This window comes from Hylobates moloch, unplaced genomic scaffold, assembly GCF_009828535.3.
Source record: "Hylobates moloch isolate HMO894 unplaced genomic scaffold, HMol_V3 SCAFFOLD_2, whole genome shotgun sequence".
NCBI classification, from domain to species: domain Eukaryota; kingdom Metazoa; phylum Chordata; class Mammalia; order Primates; family Hylobatidae; genus Hylobates; species Hylobates moloch.
Genome location: NW_026652277.1, coordinates 162516457 through 162528323, shown reverse-complemented (window position 1 = coordinate 162528323; position 11867 = coordinate 162516457). Strand labels below are relative to the sequence as shown.

The following is an 11867-nucleotide window of genomic DNA, read 5'->3' as shown; positions in this document are numbered from 1 at the left end:
AATTAGCTAAAGCTTAATTTTCAGTAGCTAGTGGCTGCCATCAGAGTCCAGCATACTTTAATGTTTATATTGTCTTAATCTTTTCTCTTTTTTTTTCTTTAAAATATGCATACAGACAGTGTCTCCCTTTATTGCCCATTCTTGGCTTGAACTCCTGGGCTAAAGCAGTCCTCTTGCCTCAGCCTCCCAAAGATGGGATTACGGCTGTGAGCCACCACACTCTGCCACTTACAGTATCTTCTTGTTTGACGTGTTTTCTCCAGACCTTGATCCTCAAAGTTGAAAATCAGTTGTGAGTATTCCATTATTATGACTATAAAAATTATTATTAACTTCACAAGCTGAACAGTATAGAGTAATTCCATTCTGTTTCTTTACTGCTTTTATTGTTATTTCTTGATGTTTTCTAATGTTTTTCTATTTTTCTTTCTTTGGCTGCGCTGCCCATATTGGTTACTCCATAATTTCGGGGGTGGTATCACACTCTGTGATTCCATTTTCCCCTGAATACTTTGGAAACTTTTCCTCTCTTACCCAGCTCCATGCTGATGTTTGCTGTGTGGTTCAGATGCCTGATTCTCATCCAAGGATTTCCCTTTGCAACACTCCCTGGTTGAGTCTTCTCTTTCCTGGATTCCACCGCTTCTATTTTTTAGTTTACTCTCTTATTTTGCTGGGGTCTATCATCAAGTAACTTCCTAAGAAGGTATGTGGAGGCCAGGTGCAGTGGCTCATGCCTGTAATCCCAGCACTTTGGGAGGCCGAGATGGGGGATCACTAAAGGTTGGGGGATCACTAAATGTTGGGGGTGGGAGACCAGCCTGGCTAACATGGTGATACACTGTCTCTGCTAAAAGTACAAAAATCAGCCAGTCGTGATGGCAGGTGCCTGTAATCTCAGCTGCTTGGGAGGCTGAGGTGGGAGAATTGCTGAACCTGGGGAGCAGAGGTTGCGGTGAGCTGAGATCGTGCCACTGCACTCCAGCCTGGGCAACAGAGCAAGACTCTGTCTCAAACAAAACAAAACAAAAAAAAAAAAACAAAAGAAAAAAAAGGTTATGTGGGCAGTGATCCTTCTGAGTCAGCTCTGATGCATCTGAAAACGGGCATGTTCTACCTTCACACCTGATGGTTTCATTCAGGGATCAGCAACCTACTCTCCATGGGCCACTTTCGGCTTGCTGCCTATTTTTGTACAGCTGGTAAGTTATGATAGTTTTTTACATTTTTAGATGCTTAAAAAAAAAAAAGAAGATTTTGTGATGCATGAAAATTATAGGCAGTTCAAATTTGAGTGGCCCTAAATAAAGTTTTATTAGAGCACAGCTGTTCTTTTACATGTTATCTATGGCTGCTTTGATACCACAATGGCAGGGTTGAGTAATTGAACAGAGACTGGCCCACAAAATCTAAAATATTTACTATCTGGCCTGTTCCAGAAATAGTTTGTCAGCTCCTGGTTTAGTTAGTCAGAGTCAAAAACCCAAGTTCTTACAATGATCCCCATAGGACCTAACCATAATCATGGATTCCCTGGCTCCCCTCTCCATCTCTGACCCGCTCTGCTCTGTTCCAGCCACACCTGCCCCCATGCTGTTCCTATGGCACCAAGAGGCTCTGGGGGTGGCAGGATGTTTGCATTTGGGGCTCTGTCTGCCTGATCTCTCTTCCCTTAGCTGTCTACACAGCTCACGCCTTTACTTCCTCCAGGCTGTCACTCAGAGGTCACCTTTGTGAGTCCTTCGCTGGCCTCCCCATCTAATGTTTACCCTCTCCTTAGACTCTATATATTTCCTCTGCCGATTTCTTTTTCCTCCTTAGCCCTTACTTCTACCTAACACATTATATTTCACTTTCTTTCTTTGTATAGAGAGCACACTATCCTGATCTGAGCATGAAAAGAAGTTCCCTGAGGGCAGGACTTTATTTGGTTCACTGCTGCATCCTCACTGCCTAGACCAGTGCTCAAAAATATTTGCTGAATGATATGGCTAGGCTTTGTGTCCCCACCCAAACCTCGTCTTGAATTCTAATCCCCATAATCTCCACGTGTCAAGGGAGACACCAGGTAGAGGAAATTGAATCCTGGGGGTGGTTTCCCCCATGCTGTTCCTGTGACAGTGAGTTCTCATGAGATCTGATGGTTTTACAAGGGGCTCTTACCCCATCACTCGCCCTTCTCTTTCCTGCCACCTTGCGAAGAAGGTGCCTTGCTTCCCCTTCACCTTCCACCATGATCGTAAGTTTCTGAGGCCTCCCTAGCCGTGCTGAACTGTGACTCAATTAAACCTCTTTCCTTTATAAATTACCCAGTCTCTGGCAGTTCTTTGTAGCAGTATGAAAATGGACTAATACACTGGATGAATGAATACAAAATTCTAGAGTGAAATATAAATCCTTCAGAACTTTGAAGGCTTTGCTCGCTGACCTTCGAACCCTTAATGCTACTTCTGTGAAATCTGGAGCCCTTTAATTCCTTGTTTCTGTGAAAGTGACTTATTTTCTGTGTTTGGGAGATTTTAAGATTTTCTCTTTATTTCTGGAGTTTGGAAATTTTGCAGTGACTTGAAATTCTTCATCCTAGGCACTCAATGAGACTTTTTAATCTAAAAATTCTTGAACTTCAGGGGGATCCTTTATGTTATTTCTTTGACTATGTCATTGAATACTATTTCCTGAAAATTTCACTTGAATTTATCATCCAACCTGTCTATAAAAATCTTTATTTAACAATTATATTTGCAATATCCAAGGGGTCTTTCTTGTTTTCAGATTATTTATCTTTCTTAGCATCCTGTTCTTTTTAATGGATACAATATCTTCAGGACTGTCTGTAAGGATAATGATTAGAAGCATATCTAGGCCAGGCATGGTAACTCATGCCTGTAATCCCATCACTTTGGGAGGCCAAGGTGCACAGATCACCTGAGGTCAGGAGTTTGAGACCAGTCTCGCCGACATGGTGAAACCCTGTCTCTACTAAAAATATAAAATATAACTGGGTGTGGTGGCACACGCCTGTAATCCCGGCTACTCAGGAGGCTGAGTCAGGAGAATCACTTGAACCCTGGAGGCGGAGGTTGCAGTGAGCCCAGATAATGCCACTGCACTCCAGCCTGGGTGACAGAGCAAGACTCTGTCTCAAAAAAAAAAAAAGCACATCATCCATCATCCAGCATATGCTAGATGAGGCTCTTATTGCCAGAATGTGGAGTTCTGACTCTGGAGTGCTCATATGCACATACAATGCCTGTATTCTCTGCATGATTTCACTACGTGTGGAGATGAATCCTCGGTATGCTGCCCGGGGTTGGAATTGTGTGTGTTTGCTGTGCAGAGGCTGGGCGGACAGAGACATTTGAAAGAGGGGTATGGGAGGGGCTGAGTTCTTACAGACTTTGAATTACTCTTCCTGTTTTCGGTCCTGTCACTCTATCACTCATTTAGCTCTCTTAGCTTCTCTTAGCTTGAGTTCCGGTCCTCTCAGGGATTCAGCACCGCACACGGGCAATTTCCTCCAATGCCATGTTCTCCTAACTAATGAGATATTGTGGTTCCCCTGCCTGCCTCCATCTGTTATTGCTCCTCCATCGGCTTTCAGGCTGCCAGAAATCTGTTGTGCTCTCTCAAGTTCTGATGCTTTTCCTCCTTTTTTGGGGGTTATTGTGGGTTTATATCTTTTTTTTTTTTCTTTTGAGACAGAATATTGCTCTGTCACCCAGGCTGGAGTGCAGTGGCGCGATCTTGGCTCACTGCAACCTCCGCCTCCCAGGTTCAAACGATTCTTCTGCCTCAGCCTCCCAAGAAGCTGAGATTACAGACTCGTGCCACCACGCCCGGCTAATTTTTCGTATTTTCAGTAGAGACAGGTTTCACCATGTTAGCCAGGATGGTCTCGATCTCCTGACCTCGTGATCCACCCTCCTGGGGCTCCCAAAGTGTTGGGATTACAAGCGTGAGCCACCGTGCCTGGCCCTATATCTTTTCATACTTTTCTCATTTTAACGGAATCTTTGGGGAGGGAGGGAGCAAATCTGTGGTCAGCCCGTCATCTTGAATTGACAGTCCGGCCGCTTTGAGGATTATTCTAATTCTACAAATCAGGTGATCTTTGCTCAAAGAATTTAAGTGGCTCTGTTCTGGTAAATAACATGTCTTTTGAGGATATCTTTGATGATGGCATCTAAATGTCTGGTGAGAAGCCAGGCCATGCTATTGATACCACTAAATTCCTTTAATATTACCTAGTACCATTTTTTTTTTCCTACATGAAGCAGGGAACTAGAAGACAAGTCAATACAGGGAGAAGATGAGGCAGCACTTCCAGAAATAGAAGTGTACACAAACAAGAAGCCGCTGAGAGAACCTTCATTTTGTTCCTGCTCAAAATGTACGGCATCTTCTTTTATTTTTTTCACTCCTCCAGATTTAGTTTACATTTTATCTTTGTCTTAGTCGTTCAGGCCGTTATATCAAAACACCGTAGCCTGAGTGGCTTACAAACAACAGACATTTATTTCTCACAGTTCTGGAGGCTGGACATCCAAGATCAAGGCAGCAGCAGATTCATTGTCTGGTGAGGACCTGCTTCCTGGTTCCTAGGTGGCTGTCTTCTGGCCGTGTCCTCATATGGTGGAGGGGTGGGGGCAGATCTCCGGGTTCTCTTTAATAAGAAAACTAATCCCATTCATGAGGGCACTGTCCTCATGACCTAATCACTCCCCAAAGGTCCACCTCTAAATATAATCACATTGGGGATTAGGTTTCTATATATTCCGTATTTTATGTGTATATATATATATATACACACACACACAATTTTTTTTTTTTTTTTTGAGATGGAGTCTTGCTCTGTTGCCTAGGTTGGAGTGCAGTGGCAAAATCTCGGCTCACTGCAGCCTCTGCCTCCCGGGTTCAAGCAATTCTCCTGCCTCAGCCTCCCGAGTAGTTGGGATTACAGGCACCTGCCACCATGCCCAGCTAATTTTTGTATTTTTAGTGGAGATGGGGTTTTACCATGTTGGTCAGACTGGTCTTGAACTCCCAACCTCGTGTTCTGCTCTCCTCAGCCTCCCAAAGTGCTGGGATTATAGGCGTGAGCCACCACGCCCGGCCTCAACATATATGTTTAGGTGACATAAACATTTAGTCCATAGCAATCATCCTGTGAAATGAATGTAAAGAAGGCCGGACGTGATGGCTCATGCCAAGGCAGGCAGATTGCTTGAGTCTAGGAGTTCGAGACCAGCCTGGGCAACATAGCGAAACCCTGTCTCTACAAAAAATACAAAAAGTAGCCAGGTGTGGTGGTCATGCCTGTAATCCCAACTACCTGTGGGGCTGAGATGGGAGGATCTCTGGAGCCTGGGAGGTTGAGACTGCAAAGAACCATGATCGCACCACTGCACTCCAGCCTCCTGGGGCAGCAGAGTAAGACCCTGTCTCAAAAAAAACAAAAGAAAAAAAAAAGGGAAGGAAAGAAGGAAAGAAAGGACTATAAAGAAAATATGAGAAAGTTTGAAACCAAAAACTGAAGTATTTCAAACTATTATTATTCCTCAAGGGCAGTAGCTTTTACCAAATAGCATTAATAACTTAGTTCCATGTTCTCTTTCTCTGGTCTTCCAACAACATTATTTACTTTTAATATATTTTACTTTTACTTTTAAGTAAAATTTCCTAAAGTAAAAGTAACATTTTACTTTTACTTTTTTATTGGCATTTGGATTGAGGCATAGAGTATATTGGGGTATAGGCCATGTTTAATCTGTGACTTTGAAATCTTCCGAAAAAGTGGACATACAAAACATGGCATACAGAAGATTTCTATTTTGCTTTCAAAAGTGTTGCCTTGGGTGGATCACTTGAGGTCAGGAGTTCAAGACCAGCCTGGCCAACATGGTGAAACCCCATCTCTACTAAAAATACCAAAATTAGCCGGGTGTGATAGTGCATGCCTGTAGTCCCAGCTACTAGGGAGGTTGAGGCAGGAGAATCGCTTGAACCCAGGAAGCAAAGGTTGTAGTGAGACACGATCGTGCCACTGAACTCTAGCCAGGGCCACAGAGTGAGACTCTGTCTCAAAAAAAAAAAAAAAAAGAGAAATATGTTGCCTTTATCCTTTGGGATCATGTGACACTGGTGCCTGTGTGGGACATTACCACACGTCTTGAAATTAGGAAGATCTAAGGTCAACCGAATTATTTGCTTCTCCACCCAGAATGACCCTCTTCTCTTTGCCCCCAGTTGTCTGCAGGCCATGAAACAGACCTTCTATTAGGCCTGGTCTAAGCAAATCTTGCTTACAAAGGAAGATGGAAGAGGTGATCTCCTTTTGTAACATGTGGGATTGGTGGGGACTACAGGCAATGTAGTCATTCTTAGGACTGGCCATTCTTAGGAAGGGGCACACACATTGAGTGCAGGAGGAGGGGAAGGCCACGTATCAGGAAATTCTGATCCTAACAGGATGACTGCTTAAGGTGACTACATAAACCCAATCAGAAAAGTTTAATGCTATGTCTCCTTTGAGGCCTTCTCAATCTTATAATTAGGTGAAAAGTTATTCTTTTTATTGAAATTGTATCAGCTACCGTCCAGATTCTAGGCTAGTTTTAGGGTTGTTGTTTTTTAAACATTTAAGTTTATTTATTTATTTTTTTAGAGACAGGGTCTTGCTATGTTGCCCAGGGTGGTCTCAAATTCCTGAGGTTAAGTGATCCCCCTCCCCCAGCCTCCAAAGTGCTGGGATTCCAGACATAAGCCACCCTGCCCAGCCCTCGTTGTATAGTTTAGTTTAGGTTTTTGCTTGTATGCCATTTGTCTGCTTCTTGGAGATGGAAGAATAAGAGTCATTAGTTTACCAGGTCTGAGCAGTGTGATCTTGGTATTGACTAGTGTGGGCTAGTATTGGGCTACAGTATTATATTAATATTTCAGATACTCTTTCAATATTATCACTGTATTTATGACTTTAGATGACTCTTCCCTTTTGTTAACATTTGGTTTGACAGATGCAACTTGAGTTTGGATAAAAGTTTTACATGCTGTGGTAGGCAGCTTTCTAAGACAGATCCCTTTGATCCCCGCCTCCCAGAATTTACATCTTGTGTAATCCTCTCCTCTTGAGTGGAGATTGGACCAAGTAACTTGCTTTTAACGAGTCGAGTATGGCAAAAGTGATAGACTGCCACTTCTGAGATTAGGTTACAAAAGTGACTTCCATCTTGCTCTCACTCAACTCTCTCTCATTCTCTTTCACTCTTGCTTTCTTTTGCTAATGAAGCTACCTGCCATGATATGAAGCTGCCCTAAGTAGAAGTCCATGTGGTAAGGGACTGAGGATGGCCTCCAGACAATAGGTAGCATTGAACTAAGACCCCCAGTCCAATGGCCCACGAGAAACTGAATCCTACCAACAACGAAATGAGTGATCTTAGAAGAGCTTCTTTCCCTCATTGAGCCTTAAGATGACTGCAGTTCCAGCCCACACTTTGATTGCAGCCTTGTAGGGGGATCTTTAGCTGGACCACCAGCTAACCTGGGCCCAGATTCCTTACCCACAGATACCATGGGATAATAGATGTTTGTTGTTTTAAGCCACTAAATTTTGGCGTAATTTGCTAAGCAGTGAAAGGTAACTAATACACATGCTAAAATTTAGGTACCACATTTGGAAGATTACACTGGTCATGAGCCCATTTTTAATGATTTATTTTCTTTGCTTTGAGAGCAGAATATAAATATAGTGAGACTGTATTCATTTCCCAAGAAGGTATAGAGAAACAAGAAGCTGGTGTTGAAAGGGAGATTGGGAGGGCAGGAATCTGTAATGAGATGGAATATCTCTGACTTTCAGCCTGCCATTTTCCTTTTCCAATGTGGGAAAGAAAAGTTTTGAAGTTAGAGACTCTTCTATGTCTACTGCAAAAGATGGCAGGCTAAGACTTATTTTTATCCTAAGATACGTTTTACAAATGTATCTGTACCCTCTGTTTATTAGAGCATTATGAACGATTAGGAAAGGAGGAAAGAGGGAAATCTGAAAGAAGATTGAATCTAAAGAGGTTGAAGTGGCATTTCACCCAAAAATGCTGAGAATGACTCTGCAGATCATCTCACCCTCCATGCCTGTAAATGAACATCCTTGTCTCCAAAACAGGAAAGCATGAACCATGAACTGTTCCTCCAATGTGCTCGGCAAATGAATACACTGGGCAGTGCTTAGTGATCAGTGAAGTCAGGCAGATGGGGTGTGATTGCCTTACATGTACTGTGTCCTGGATATGGGCATCAAGGAAGGGTTTCATAACAATGAGAAGGAAGAACAATAGGATTGAGGAAGTGGAGATGACACTTCCTCTTCTTTCGAAAGAGCTTTACTCTCTGATCAGCTTTGAATGTTAGTTCTGGGTTGACTGAGTTTCCACAGCTGAGGCTGCTTTGAGTAGAATCCTCAAGCTTGGCCTCAGAGTACTATGAGGCTTCTGAATCCAGGAATAAAGAGACCACTCTTGGATTTACTCTCTTTGTATTGCATGTAAGTAACGTCACTTCTTGGCTGATGTGTGAGAGGTAACTACTTGACAGATCAAGATGGCAAAGCAATGGATACCCTAGCACTCTCCTTAGGGTAGTGAGGTAGGAATTGTGGCTTTGGGGGTGTGATATTCACTCAGCTCTCTGTAATCTGGGAAGCCAGGTGCTAAAGATTCTTTAATTCTGTGAAAGCTTTGAAAGAGGAGAGAGTTGTGTACTCACTCTGCTTTTATGTTTCTTAAATGGGTGTTGTCTTGATAGGTGTTTAGACTGCAGATCACAGGTTTGATTTAGAAAAGCACAATTCAGCATGTATTTGGGTCCTGAGGAGTTCATTTGGGGAAGCGCTCTGGGGCTGCCCTTCTTCGAGAAAGTGTGTTCTTTGCAGGGGGGCTTCCTTTGCATGGAAGCAGCTGGGGGACATTTTACACTTTGATAAAGGTCTCAGGCTTGACAAAATATCTCTGGTATGAAAATGAAAGCTAGGTGTTGTCGGTTCAGAGTCTTTTAGTAAGGGTGTCTGGGGCACTTGATTTTTCTTTGCTGGGGTATATGTGAAAGTATTTAATTATAGGAGTCAGAATTATAACCCACTGAAGCATCTTTGACTACAGCAGTGGGCTTTATTAGTCTTGAGTGGCTTATGTGTTCCTAGTACTGTCCTTGATAAAGTCTAATTTCTATCCAGTTATTTATTTTATGTAGAAAATAGAAACCGAGGGCTGGGCACAATGGCTCACGCCTGTAATCCCAGTACTTTGGGTGACCACGGTGAGAGGATCACTTGAGGTCAGGAGTTTGAGACCAGTCTGGGGGCAAAATAATGAGAACTCATCTCTACAGGAAGAAAAAAAAAAGAAAAAAGAAAAGAAAATAGAAAATAGAAGGCTGGGTGCGGTGGCTCACGCTTGTAATCCCAGCACTTTGGGAGCCCAAGGCGGGTGGATCATCTGAGGTCAGGAGTTCGAGACCAGCCTGGCCAACATGATGAAACCCCATCTCTACTAAAAATACAAAAATGAACTGGGCGTGGAAGCATGCACCTGTAATCCCAGCTACCTGGGAGGCTGAGGCAGGAGAATTGCTTGAACCCGGGAAGCGGAGCTTGCAGTGAGCTGAGATTGCACCACTGCACTCCAGCCTGGGGCGACAGAGCGAGAGTCCATCTCAAAAAAAAAGAAAGAAAGAAAGAAAGAAAGAAAACAGAAATGGAAAGAACACACATTTCTTTCTGCTCACATCATGCAAGGAAGAAAAGGGTGTAAGTTTGTATTTGTGTTGATGAACTTATTCTTTAATTTACCTTTTAATTTCCTTCCATTCCTCTTTTTATAAATCAAGTGTCTTTTCTGGAGTGGGTCCATGTATGAACTATTTCAGGCAAGCTGTGTTAAGCAAATATACATCATCAGAGTATGGAAATAGGAAGTTCTTTCCTGTGGTAGTTTGCTGTGGCAATAAGAGATAAGAAATTACTTCATCACTATTGCCTGAGACTTTCCTTTTGACTCGTGCGTCCTTTTGAACAGCTCACTTCTGCTTTCCACCCAGCTTGGAGGCTCTGCAGTGTGAGCTGATAATTGAAGTACAGGTTAACAATTTGCAAGTAGGTCTAACGTGGCAAATGATGTGTGTGTGTGTGTGTGTGTGTGTGTGAAGAAAAATCCTAAAAAATAAGCTTTTTAGCCTTAAAGAGAATCCTGCAAATAGAGGAGTTACTTGTGCTCCCAAGTGCTCAGAACAGTGCCTGCTCTCAGTAAATATTTGTTGAATGAATGAATAACTGGCATAATTCATAAAATGAATGTGGTAGGAAAGCCATTGCTTTATCTCTGTTACTCAGGCACTTTAAAAAGTGAATGTTAGAAAAGGTCAGAGTGAAGGAGGAGAGGAGAGTGTGAAGGTGTGGAGTAAAGAAAGGGTGTGTAGAACAGGGATCAGAAAAATCCCTAGGTCAGTAAAGTGAAAGGGGTGGCAATACATGGTGGTGGAGGTGGAGGTGGAGGTGGAGATAAAGGGGGTGGTGTTGGAAGTGGTGGTCGTAGGGGAGGTGATGGTGGAAGTGACGGTGGAGATGGTAGAGGTGGTTGTGGAGGCAATGGTGGAGGTGGTAATGGAGATGGTAGAAATGGTGATTGGAGTGGTAGAGGTGATGGTGGAAGTGATGGTAGAGATGGTGGAGGTGGTTGTGGAGGAGATGGTGGAGGTGGTGGTGGAGATGGTGGTTGGAGATGACCGTGGAGGTGATAGATGGTAGAAGTGATGGTAGACATGGTGGAGGTGGTTGAGGAAGTGATGGTAGAGGTGATGGTACAGATGGTGGAGATGGTGGTTGGAGGTGATGGTAGTAGAGGTGATGGTGGAGGTAATTATGGGAAAGTCAGTGTAATTTAGCCAAGAGAAAACACAGTTGGGGGGTCAGACATATCTGTTCAAAATCTATATCTCTGAACCTACCAGCTCTATGACCTCTGGACCTATAAAGTGGTGACTATAACATATTGACTTTTTGGGTTGTTGTGTGAGGGTTAAGAATATGATTGTGTTAAATGGCAGTTATCAGTATCAGTTTTCAAGTTGCCAGAGCCACGCTTAACAATGTAATCACTAATTTATCTTTCCTTCTTTATGCTTTGTGCATTTTCTGAATTTTGGAAAGTGAGTTTTTAAAAGAATCATTAATTTAAAATAAATATTATAAGCCTAGTTATCAGAATTGTCGAACACATGGTGGTATATAAAGAAATGTCATCAATAAAATGATATTTATGGAATATTCTTATGATGTAATGCTAAGTCAAAAAAGGAGGAACATAACTTTTTCAACTATGTAAAAATACTGCAGAGAGGCAGGATTTGGGTGAAATGTGTTAAAATGTTAATATATGAATAGTGGGCTTATAGCTCATGGTTTTTCTTTCTTTATACTTTGTACTCTATTTTTTTCCCAGATTTTTCATTAGTGGAACATACCTGAACTATTTTAATAATCTGAAAATAAAACAAATGTTGAAAGAAAATAAATAGGCCAGGTGCGGTGGCTCACGCCTGTAATCCCAGGACGTTGGGAGGCCAAGGCAGGCGGATCACCTGAGGTCAGGAGTTCCAAACCAGTCTGGCCAACACGGCGAAACCCTGTTTCTACCACAAATACAAAAATTAGCTGGGCATGGTGGCGGGCGCCTGTAATCCCAGCTACTCGAGAGGCTGAGGCACAAGAATCGCTTGAATCTGGGAGGCGCAGTGAGCCGAGATCACGCAGCTGCACTCCAGCCTGGGCAATGAGGGAGACTTCATCTCAAAAAAAAAAAAAAAAAAAAAAAAAAAAA

At 42.8% G+C, this 11867-nt stretch overlaps 1 protein-coding gene across 2 annotated transcripts in view; it reads left to right on the top strand.

The window, feature by feature from the left end:
* Positions 1 to 267: 267 nt before the first annotated feature.
* The window catches only part of IPCEF1 (interaction protein for cytohesin exchange factors 1), a 211335-nt gene continuing 199735 nt past the window's right edge, over positions 268 to 11867 (top strand). The window contains exon 1 of one of the 2 annotated variants that reach the window (XM_032160933.2): positions 268 to 292. The gene's annotated coding sequence lies outside the window, so the exon portion shown is untranslated. Of the gene's footprint in view, positions 293 to 9808; positions 10145 to 11867 lie in introns of those variants that run through there. The other variant, XM_058435616.1, reaches the window with a different exon arrangement.